The 12,117-nt window shown below is 44.9% G+C and overlaps 1 protein-coding gene across 2 annotated transcripts in view; it reads left to right on the forward strand.

The window, feature by feature from the left end:
* The first annotated feature begins 6,526 nt into the window (after window positions 1-6,526).
* The window catches only part of LOC111151582 (WAS/WASL interacting protein family member 2), a 46,680-nt gene continuing 41,089 nt past the window's right edge, over window positions 6,527-12,117 (forward strand). Inside the window, exon 1 of one of the 2 annotated variants that reach the window (XM_022509655.1) lies at window positions 6,527-6,690. The gene's annotated coding sequence lies outside the window, so the exon portion shown is untranslated. Of the gene's footprint in view, window positions 6,691-6,782; window positions 6,993-12,117 lie in introns of those variants that run through there. The other variant, XM_022509656.1, reaches the window with a different exon arrangement.

Here is a 12,117-nt window from a genome sequence, read left to right on the forward strand (position 1 = left end):
TCAATCTCTGCCTGCCTCTCTGTCTATCGGTAATCTCTCTCTGTGTGTCAAATAAATAAATAAAATATTAAAAAACAAAACAAAACACAACACGGATACACCTTGAAAACATTATGCTAAGTAGAAGAAGCCAGGCACCAAAGCCCACATATTGTATGAGTCCTATTCACAGGAAATGTCCAGAATGGGCAAAGCCACAGAGACAGAGAGTGGATTAGTGATTACCAGGATATGGGAAGAAGGCAGCACTGGGAGAGGCTATTAACGGGTATAGGGTTTCTTTTTGAGGTGATGAAAACGTGCTGGAATTAGATAGTGGTGATGGCTGCACAAAACAGAATATACTAAAACCTGTTCACCTGTCTACTTCATTTTTTTTAAAGATTTATTTATTTATTTATTTATTTATTTATTTATTTATTTGACAGACAGAGATCACAAGTAGGCAGAGAGGCAGGCAGAGAGAGAGGAAAGGAGGCAGGCTCCTTGCTAAGCCGAGAGCTTGATGCGGAACTTGATCCCAGGACCCTGAGATCATGACCTCAGCTGAAGACAGAGGCTTTAACCAACTGAGCCACCTAGGTGCCCCCACCTGTCTACTTTAAAGTGAGTAAAATGGTTTCCAATTATGTGAACTTTATTTGCTTGCCTTGTACACACATCCCTGCAATCTCTGTCTCTGTCTTAGCATGGTGTCCTCCCCCATGTGGGTGTGTGTCTGAGTCCTCTCTTCTTCTTGTAAGGACAGTAGTTATTGGATTTAGGGCCCACTCTAATCCCCTCCACCTCCTCTTGGCCCACTTGACTTCAAATTAACTAATTTTATCTGCAAAGACCTTATTTCCAAGGAAGGTCAACTTCTGAGGCTCCAGGTGAGTGTGAATTGGGGGGGGGCACTGTTCAATCCACTTCAAGATCCTGTACCCATTGCTTAATTCGGTTGTCTTTTTATTCCTGAGTTTTAAGAGTTTTTAATATTCACATCTTTTAAAATTTTATATAAATACTGTCCTCCCAGGTATAGTGTTCAGCAACTTTCCCCCCTCAACATTATGCTTATGAGATTCACCCAGGTAAATACATGTAATTATTTTTATTTTTATTTTTTAAAAGATTTTATTTATTTATTTGACAGACAGAAATCACAGGTAGGCAAAGAGGCAGGCAGAGAGAGAGGAAGGGAAGCAGGCTCCCCCCTGAGCAGAGAGCCCCATGTGGGGCTTGATTCCAGGACCCTGGGATCATGACCTGAGCTGAAGGCAGAGGTTTTAACCCACTGAGCCACCCAGGTGCCCCAATTCTTTTTATTTTAAAATTTTATTTATTTATTAGAGGGAGACGGAGATAGCGAGAGAGAGCACAAGCGGGAAGGAGGATGAGAAGCAGATTCCCCACTGCGTAGGGAGCCTGACTCAAAACTTGATCCCAGGACCCTGGGATCATGATCTGAGCCAAAGGTAGACACTTAACCGACTGAGCCACCCAGGAGCCACAAAAGGTGTAATTCTAAAAAAACCCCCAAAACCCCAAAACAAAAAAACAACCAACAAACCAAACAAACAAACAAAACAGAAACAAAAATCGGAACTCCAGTTTGGTTTTGTTGCTTTTTCATTCTTCAACCCACTGCATGAGTGGCCCGCCCTCAGGACTCAATGAAACTGTTCTTGTCAAGGTCACTGACACCCATGTTACCACACTTATCTAATCGTTCTTTTGCTGGCATTTGATATTTTTGACCACTCTTCCTGCCTGAGCACTTATTACCGCTTCTAGGACAGTATGCCCTAGTATGACGGGATTTCCCTCCATCCCGTTTATCTCCATTTCCCTTGCGAGCCTTCTCCCTCAGCTTGGTCCTGGCACATGGGGTGCCTGTGAGAGCTCTGTCTTAAGCTCTCTTCTCATCTCACTCTACACCTGGGCTTAGAGTTCATCCATTTCATTCTGTTTAGGGATCTATCACTGCCTAACCAACTATTCTAAACTTAGTGGCTTAAAACAACCACTGTTTTATAACTTCTCATGATCCTCCAGGTTGATGGGGGCTTGGTTGGACAGTTCTGCCGTCTTACTTGGGGTGTCTCATGTGGCTGAAGTCAGAAGGTAACTGGAGCTGGAACGTCCATGACAGTTGGTTCGCTTGTCTCACACTCTGGTGGCAACAACTGGAATGCTGGGATGTCTGGACCTCTCTGTCTCCATGTCAAATCTTTTCTCTCCAGATGATCTCTGTAGCAGAGGAGCTGATTTCGCACATGAAAGTGGAAGCTGCTGGGTCTTCTTAAAGCTTAGTCCTGGACCTGATACAGCAGGACTCCTGCTGTCACAGGTCAGCCCAGATTCAATGAATACAAGGAGTTCTGAGTGTAAGGGCCATCTTTGGAGAGTAGCTACCACAGTTTACGAGTCCCAGATTGCTAGGATTTCTCTTCTAACTTCCAGCCCCAAACATGCGGCGGCCTGTTGGACCTCTCTACCCTCCCTCCTCACCAGGCTCCTCAGGCTCATTCACAGCCCTGGTCACTCCAAGCTAAGCAGCTAAGTGTCAGTACCACGTGCACATAGGAGGTTAGCCAGAAGCTTGGGAGTCATCTTTGGCTTTTCCCTGTCCTTGGCCCTCACATTCCACTTCTTAAATATCTCTAGAATTATTTCTCTCCATCTCTACTGCTCATACCTAATAATGAACACGGCTAAGATTAATGGGTGCTTTCCAAGTATGTACACACTTTGGACACATTCCACCCAGTCTTATCTCCATTTCACAGATGAGAAGCCTGAGGGTGATAGAGGTTGAGTAACTTGCTCAAAGTGTCACCCTATTCAGGAGTGGGGAAACCTGAAACTTGAGCCCTTAACTCTGGAGACAGGCAGCCTTGCCTCCAAAGCCTTTGTGTCCAGCTGGTGCCCAGCTGCCACTCAGCACAGGCAACCATCATCTCTCACTTAGATGTCCACAGCAGCCTCCCAACAGGTGTTTCTGCCTCCAGTCTGGCCCCATCTAATCTATCCTCCATCCTGCAGAGGGCTTTTTCTAGAAGGCAAAGGGGGTCATGACACTTCTCTCCTTAAAACTTTCAATGGTTTCCCTCTCACCTGGAAGATAAAATCGAACTTTTCACAACAGATAATAAAGTGCTTCATAAATTGGCTCCTGTGAACTTGAGAGTGTGCCTTGGGGCAGTGGTTTCTCATGGTGGCATTCTGGAAATTTGTGGAAGCTTTTTTGTTTATCACCACAATAAGGATGTGCTATGTATAAGGCTTCCGGTAAGCAGGAATCAGGGATGTGAGAGTGCCGCAATGCAAGGGAAGGATCCATGCAACCAAGATCCTGGGTTCCACGTGGCTTTCATTTTTTTTTTTAAGATTTTATTTATTCATTTGACAGAGAGAGATCACAAGTAGGCAGAGAGGCAGGCAAAGAGAGAGGAAGGGAAGCAGGCTCCTTGCTGAGCAGAGAGCCTGATGCGGGGCTCGATTCCAGGACCCTGAGATCATGAGCTGAGCTGAAGGCAGAGGCTTTAACCCACTGAGCCACCCAGGCGCCCCTCCACGTGGCTTTCAATGTCTGATTGGACATTCCATGTGAAAAATCCATGTATTAAAAAAAAAAAAAACCTTTCTAAGCCTATAATCTATATCTCCATTAACACTATTCCCAAGGAAGGAGGGGACAGGCTTATTTCTGGTTCACCCTTACCGGAAATAGAGCCCTGTATTCCTTTGGGGGTCCCATCTTTAGGAAGGAGAATCTTTTGTTAAAACTTCCCGGATGAGGAGGTTCTGAGGTGTTTCCTTTTTCCAGGAGACACTGACAAGCTCAGGTTCACCTAGTCAGGCAAATGTCCTCAGCAAAAACCTGCCTCAGTGTTTTGCTTTGTTTACTTTGTTTTGCCATCATTCCTTAGTCTTTCATCAAAGCATTTAAGATGTTTTTTAATATTATTCTTTTGTTGTTTATTGGGAGGTCTCCCAGGTCCTATTATCGAAAAGGCAAAGTACAAGCATGGAATATTTTTTGCACAAACTTAATATAACCTCTCTTTTTAATGAATACAACCACTGTGTTGTTTTGTGTTGTTCAGAACTTGGCCAAGAGTCTTTCGCCATTTTGGGAAATCACATCACAAACGACAATGCAGGGTCATTTGGTATGGGCATTAACAGCAGACTCTGGAGACAGTTTTTCTATTTTACAAGGTATGTGACTTTGGGAAGGACGGTTAACCATGCCGTGTCTCCGTTTCTTCATTTGTAAAGTTGGGGGAATACTACTTACCTCAGAAAGTTATTATGAGGATTAAATGAGTTATGACATGTGAAGTTATACCAATGTTACACAGTAACATGATGTTAATTAAATGTCAGATGTTACGATGACTTCGTTGACCTAATTTCTCATAATTTTCCCTATCTCATAAGTTCTAGCTAGAGCTCTAGCACATCAAAATGCTTTCAGTTTTTGGAATGTGCCATGATTCTACCTTCCCTCTGCTCTGGAATGCTTTTCTCTGTCTTCTGTCCTTGCCCAATTCTTATTTCTCCCATCAGGCCTCACTTAAATGTCACTTTTCTTCATGAAGCCCGCACCTAGTTCCTCAGGTGAGATGTGGTTGCCTTTACCATAGAGTGATGTTATAGAGAAGGGCGGGGGGAGCTGACACAAGCTACAGTGGGCAGGGAATGCCTCTGAGGACGGGACATCTGAATGAAGTCTTATAAAATAAGAAAGGGGCAGAGGAGCCACTTGGAACATTGCAGTGATAGAAACCAGGTCCATGGGGCGCCTGGATGGCTCAGTGGGCTGGGCCTCTGCCTTCAGCTCGGGTCATGATCTCAGGCTCCTGGGATCGAGCCCCGCATCCGGCTCTCTGCTCTGCAGAGAGCCTGCTTCCCCCACCCCACCCCCCGCCCCCGCCCTGCCTGCCTACTGTGATCTCTCTGTCAAATAAATAAATAAAATCTTAAAAAAAAAAAAAAAAAGGAAGAAAGCAGGTCCACACGTATATGGTGAGCAAGGAGGAGACACGATGAACATGAAGTTGAAGAACTGGGAGTTTGGGTCTACCATCTCCCTGACCCAATCAGCCCACCTTTAGACACGTAGGACTGCATACCTGAAAATCTTTACCTTCTCACCCACTGATCCCTATGCCTGGAATGTGTTCCCTGCCTTCTCTGACTGGTAATAAAATTCTACTCATCCTTCAAGGCCCAATTCAAAACCACTTACGAAACCTTTTCCCATTCTTCGGCATCAGTTAATCACTCCCTGTTTGACCTCTCACAGCACATACGTCCCCATGGCACTAATTACATGCTGACTTGTATCTCAGCTAGCTGTTTACATGCCAGTCTGCCCACCACACAGAGAGTGCCCTGAGAAGACAGGCTCTTAGTCACCTCTGTAACCATCTGATGGTGCCTAGCCCAAAGCAGGTTCTCAATGAACGCTGTGACACTGACTAGTGGGTGCTGCCCGGCACTACTCATGGCAGAACAGAAGGAAAACGAAAATAAAACAATTTATCATTTATCACCTCTTCGCAATTGTTACTTGATTTGAGCCCTCCAACAACTCTATGAAACAGCTGAGACAGGCACTATGCCCCATTTTACAGATAGGGCAGCTGAAGCCCAAGGGCACACAGCTAGTGAGTAGTGAGAACTAAATCCCAATCCTGTCCCTTACTTTGTATTCAAGGAAGGATGACAGAGAGACGCAAAGAGCATTTTGAGGATATAAGGCAATGGGGTTAGCTACAGTGGAAAAGAGCTTTCGTGAGTGGACTAGGGAGAGATCCTTATTAAGCTGGGAAGGAGTTAACAGCAGGCCCACCAGGGAGGGCACAGTATTCCTCTCCCGAACCCAAGCAGCTGGAGGAGTCAGCAGCACCATCCCCCAGCCCTGGAAGCTAGGGAACCCCCTCAACTCCCCCCAACCTCCCCCGCAACTCCCCGGCCCGCGGAAGATACTGGTGTTAGGGTCAAGTGTCTAAGATGACGTTAAGGATGACATGTTAGCAAGGGCCTGCCTCTCTGTTGCTATGACAACAGGAGCTTGACTACTGGGCCTTGCAGGGTTGACTGAGGCGGGTCCTTCGTTGACTCTAAATTAGGGAAGGACTTTGACAGGCTGGGTGTGTGCGCGCGCGTGCGCGCGGTCAAGTAAAGACGGGAAAGGTATATTCAAGACTCTAGCTCATTCTCGCAACACGTTAGCTACACCGGTGCAATTTTAAAAGACTCGATGCGTAGGCCATACCCCGGACAAATTAAATCAGAATCTCTAGGCTCCAATATCTGTTTAAGTCTTCGCCGATGACTCCAATTACAGCCAAAGTTGCAAACCCCGCTATTAAAAGGCAGGCGGAATCCTAGCGACCTTCCCAAGATGGCGGCTACCTTACGGCTTCCGCCTTTCCGAGCGCCGGCAGGAGGCGGGCTTCCCAGGAGCGCATGCGTGTAGTTCTTTTCGCTCCCCGCTCCCCCGCCTCCATTTTGTTCGCGGACGCTGGGGACGGTGGGAGCAGATCCATTTCCGGGTTGGCAAAAGGGGCGGCGGCGGCAAGAGAGGGAGATTGCCGGGGAGCGAGCAGGACGGGACGAAGCCGGAGCGGAGGTGGGGGAGGATTCGCTCCCGGGGCTGCTGCGGCTAGGTCGGAAAGAGGCAGAGGAGGCTGGGTACGTCGCTGAGGTGATCTGTGGACCTGAGTGGGAGGGAGAGCCGCGGGAGGGGGGATTGGGGCGGGGCTTGAAGAGAGAGGGGATGTTGGGGGAGGGGCCTGAGGGAGAGAGGGGTCCTAGGGGGCGGGGTCTGAAGGGTAGTTGGAACGGGGGACTGGGTCTGAAGAGCCTGGAGTGGGGCGTGGGGAATCTAAGTGGGGAGGAGTGGTCGGGAATTGGTGTGGGGCGATCCCCGACTGAAAATGGGAAGAAAGGTTATTGAAAGACAGGAAATAAGGGATCCTGAAGGGTTGGGTAAGGTGAGTAAGACGGCAACTCAGAGTGAGGGACAAGTAACCGTGCGCAAAGAGGGAGATGGGGAGGGAGGACCTGTTGTGGACAGGTAATTAATAGGATGCTCTGAGTGAGGAGGCCCCTGTGACATTTTGGGGATTGAGTTGAGTGAAAACCAATGGCTCAGAGGATGATTCAGGAAACTGCTTACCGTTGAGGGAATCCAGAGAGCGTTGGTTGAGAAGGAATCAGAGTTGAGTTAAAGGTTGGATTGAGAAGTGCTGAGTTGCTCGTGGGAGCAGCCTAGAGTTGAGGGTTCAGATTGGAGTGGTGTGAAGTGAGGGGAGATGGATATCTTCAAGTCTTCGAGGTGGGCAGTGTGTGGTGTTGAGTTACTGATCAAGAGGAAAATTCTTAGAACACACGGGTGAGGAGCTGGAAGAAGCTGGTGTGTGCTGGAATTCATATTTTTAAAGGGATTTGAACAATCTGTTACTGCTCTGGACTCCCTCCCCCCACCCCCACCCCCAGGAGCCACCAGCTTCTTCATGGTGTTATTTTTGTCTTACTGTTTTTTGGATGACTTACTGAAAGTTTTTACAAGCTTTTTCTCCTCTTACAAACTAAAAGAGAACCTCAGGGAATAAGCACTGTTCTAGCATACCTATGGATTTACTGAGTAACTTTGAGGCAAGTCATTAAACTGTCTCTCTCTCTCCTTTTTTTTTCCCCCTTTGAAAGACAGGATTGGTTCCTCTCTGCCTCTAAAAGATTGTGTTAACTAAATGGGATCTTTAAAGTGGTTGCAAAGAAGTGATCTTTGAGAACATGATTGAAGTATTGATATTTAGAAGACGTGTGTTCCTCAATTTCTTCTCAGCCTTGCTGCATATGTTCTGCCAGGGAATAGATGATTTTTGATTTTTTTTAAAAAGATTTTATTTATTTATTTGTTAGAGAGATGCAGTGAGAGAGGGAACACAAGCAGGGGGAGTGAGAGAGGGAGAAGCAGGCCCCCCGCCGAGCAAGGAGCCCAATGTGGGGCTCGATCCCAGCACCCCCGGAATCATGACCTGAGCCGAAGGCAGACGCTTAACAACTGAGCCACCCAGGCATCTCTAGATGATTTTTGATTTGATACATGTTCAGTTTTGTAACTTTTCTCAAAGTCAACTTTTAGGGGCACCTGAGTGGCTCAGTGGGTTAAAGCCTCTGCCTTCGGCTCAGGTCATGGTCCCAGGGTCCTGGGATCGAGCCCCACATGGGGCTCTCTGCTTGGCAGGGAGCCTGCTTCCTCCTCTCTCTCTGCCTGCCTCTCTGCCTACTTGTGATCTCTTACCTGTCAAATAAATAAATAAAATCTTAAAAAAAAAAAAGTCAACTTTTAGTAGCCCCAAATTTCATATTTTTGTGTTACATTGTATTGACTGTCATTCGGATGGAGATAGGCAAGTTAGAGCGGGCGCTGAATGAGGTTGATTGATGTGAGAGAATGCAGTGTTTGATTTTACTTTTGATTGATGTGAGAGAATGCAGTGTTTTATTTTACTTTTGCTAAACACTGACTTTTCTCATGAACCCTGAGAAGTCACTGAAAAATCATATTCTAGACATATTCACTGAAAAATTGTATTCTAGAAAAATCATATTCAGGACACTGAAAAATCATATTCTAGATATTCTAATTCTTTTTCTTTGGCCCAGGCACATTGGCCTCATTGCCAGGTGGTGGGGAGCAGTGTGTTTGTGGATAGTTTTAGCTTCTTTATTATTTTTTTTAAGATTTTATTTATTTATTTGACTGAGATCACAAGTAGGCAGAGAGGCAGGAGAGAGACAGGGGGGGAGCAGGCTCCGCTGAGCAGAGAGCCCAATGCGGGGCTCGATCCCAGGACCCTGAGATCATGACCCAAGCCGAAAGCAGAGGCTTAACCCGCTGAGCCACCCAGGCTTCCTAGCTTCTTTATTGTTAATATTTTGAAATCTTGACTATTCCAACTTTTTCTTTGGGCATAATATTCTAAACACTTTGCCCGTAGGTGGACTTATTTAATTTAGCTTAGAAGAAGTGTTCCTGAAAGTCTTGGCATTTCTGAGGTCTGACGTGGATTTGCTTAGGAGGGGGCAGTTTCCAGTTCTACCTCATACTTGATATGAGAGTAGTGTTTACTTCAGTTGGTACTGATTAGTTATGTGATGTCAGCACAAAGGGGAAATGCAGGGGAAGGTGTAAGGTGGTGAGAACAGTGGATTTTCCAGGTTTTATTAATGGCTTTTAAGAGGGAAGAGAGAAGTCCTGTTCCTTTTGAAGAGAAATTTGTCAGATGTTCTTTCTTGACCTCTTCTTTGGGAGAGTAATGTAGTGTACTTGAGTCTGTTTTTCTGTTGCTCTGAAGTGATTCTGAAAATCATGGGCAGCTGGTTCAGACTGTTTCCACAAACCCTAGTCTTCCTCCTAACCCCAGCAAGAGCAGGAAGGGCTTCAGTAAAATATGTACTATATACTTACTTGGGGGTAAAAACCTGCTTAATATTTTGCTGTTATTCAAGCACCGGATCTCTTTTTGGTTTATTTTTCAGAGGGTTTGGAAATAAGTTATGGGGGCTCAGAAGTCTGGGCAGGCTTTTGGTTTAGCCTACTTCTTTAATATAGGATTTTCCATTTTTCCTATCCTGTCATGTTTTTCCATTGATCTATTTGAGCCAGTCCTAGGTGGAAAATGGCAAATTACATATTTCCCCCCTCCTTTTTAGCCTCTGGTGGACATGTTGTCTCTCTCACAGTTTGATACCTCCAAAGTGAAAGGATTCTTGACTGCTTCAAATGGGGAGGGTGACAGAAGCTGAGCCGGGTTTTCTGGGCAAAAGAATCAATTCTGTCAGAGCAAAGAATAGTTGCAGAGACACAAACTGGGACCTTAAGCTGTGACTAACATTTTGGCGACATGCTTCCCTTTGCCAAATAACTTCTTTTCTTCTCGAGTGTGATTGTTGATCTCCTTCTCAAAGTAGTCTCTTGTTGCTACTGTTCTCCACAGAGCTCTGGAGCAGAAGTTGGCAGAGTTCCGGTTGACCGACAGTTTCTTGAGGGATATGCCCCGGGTTAGAGTAGATGGGGTGTTCCATGTCAAAATGAGGTTCATTGGCAGATCCTGAGAGCTGCTGTGCACGGAAATAGAGGCAGTACTCTTTTCTGAATATTCTTGCGCCCCTTTATGCTTTTTCTAAATTCAAACCTGTTTCTTATTCATCTGCTGATTAAATGCAGAATCCTTGCCTTTGCCTAGCTTTCAAAGTCCACGGCATTGAGGAAAAGAGAAAGAAAGAATTTCCCACATGTTTTTGTTCCACTCTCACTCCCAAGCCTTTTAGCCTAGGGAGCCACAGGCTAAACTCATGAGCACTTCTTGGTATTATTATTATAGAGGGGTATTTTATTGTGTTTTTTATTTTTAGAGAGAGAGTACGCATGAGTGGGGAGGGGCAGAGGGAGAAAATCAAGCAAGCTCCACACAGAGCGCCAGACCCAATGCGGGACTCGATTTCACAGGCTTGAGATCATGACCTGAGCCCAAATCAAGAGTCGAACACTTAACTGGCTGAGTGGTCCAGGTGCCCTGTAGAGGGGTATTTTGAAATGCTGAATAGAACTTTACGGAGATGGGTACCTAGGTGGCTCAGTCAGTTAAGTGTCCAACTTTTAATCTCAGGATTGTGAGTTCTAGCCTTGTGTTGGGCTCTGTGCTGGGTATCGAGCCTATTTTAAAAAAGAACTTCAGGGGCGCCTGGGTGGCTCAGTGGGTTAAAAAAGAGAACTTTATGGAGAAAAACAGTGTTAGTAGGGAAAACAGGTGATTCATTTGCTAGTGTCTGTGTCAGTCTTAGATCTCTTAAGATTTTGGCTTAACATGCAGAAAGAGCATTTGGAGCCAAGTAAGTTATCGAATTTGAGAGCCAGGAATTGGCTCCTAATTTGCCATATAACATGGCAAAGTTATAAGAATTTAGAATGGCTGTACTAAGTACTTGGTTCTACTTAGTAAATGCCTTTTCAGTGTGTTCTACTTAATAAATTTTTGGTTTTTAAGGGATAATTAGTTGAAGATAACTTTGTCTCCAGTAGGTCTTGGGATGGATTATGAAGATCATTTCTTGCAGTCAGTGGCAGTGGCCCTTGTAACATTGGCGATAACCCCAAAACAAATCTCTCTGGAGGCTCTGGATTCAGATTCCTCCTGCCATTGTTAGCCCAGAGTATTCTGTTCTCCATATTCGGGTTTGGGAAACTAACAGGTTCAGATCCAAAGGTTTTGACTCTGATCCAGGGCTTTGACTGTGGTAACAAACAGGATTATTTGGAGTTGTGTTTAATCTTGTCTCAGATATTTCTATACTGAAGAATGTCTTGAAGTTTGGCAAGTCTGTGTATCTGAGGAATGTATATTGATTTCCTCACCTTTCTTACAATTGGTTTTCAAATAAATTTTTAGTTTTTTGAACTTTGTGGATTCAGATTAAGCTCCATTTAGATTTTGAGGCCCTCTCTGAATTCAACTTTAATCAGTGTTTATGATACTTTTTCAGTACAAATTCATCGACCTACTTTCTAAGCTTATAAAAATGGTGAATTCAATAAACCCTTTTTTTCTCCCAGTAATCCCCTCTGACTATGAAAACATTCTCCATATGTCCAGATTGGGACAATTAGTTGCAAAAAAAGGTGGAAATTTTCTTCTCAAGTGGTATGTAGTATGGGACAGGTTATCTGAGATTTGTGGATAAGTGAGTTTTCCTTCTATTTCCCCCTCCCAGTTGGTGTTCAGCTAGCAGGTGGGATCACAAAGTCATTTAAACTCCATCACTGTGTTAGAAATAAGGATAGGACTATCTTCAGCAAATTTTATTTATTTATTGTACAAAAAGCTTAATTTTATTTTTAGTAATGTCTACACCCAACGTGGGCTCAAACTCGTGACCCTGAGATTAAGAGTAGCGCACCTTTACCAACTGAGCCAGCCAAGGTGCCCCTGGCAAATTTTATTTTTTAAGTGGATAATACATTTACATGGTTCAGAATTTGAAAGTTAAAGAACGCATACTGAATAGTCCATCTTTTCTGCTTGTGTATTCATCAGTCCAATTTGTCTTCTC

Source organism: Enhydra lutris, unplaced genomic scaffold (assembly GCF_002288905.1).
Source record: "Enhydra lutris kenyoni isolate GAN:26980312 unplaced genomic scaffold, ASM228890v2 scaffoldscaffold26, whole genome shotgun sequence".
NCBI lineage: Eukaryota > Metazoa > Chordata > Mammalia > Carnivora > Mustelidae > Enhydra > Enhydra lutris.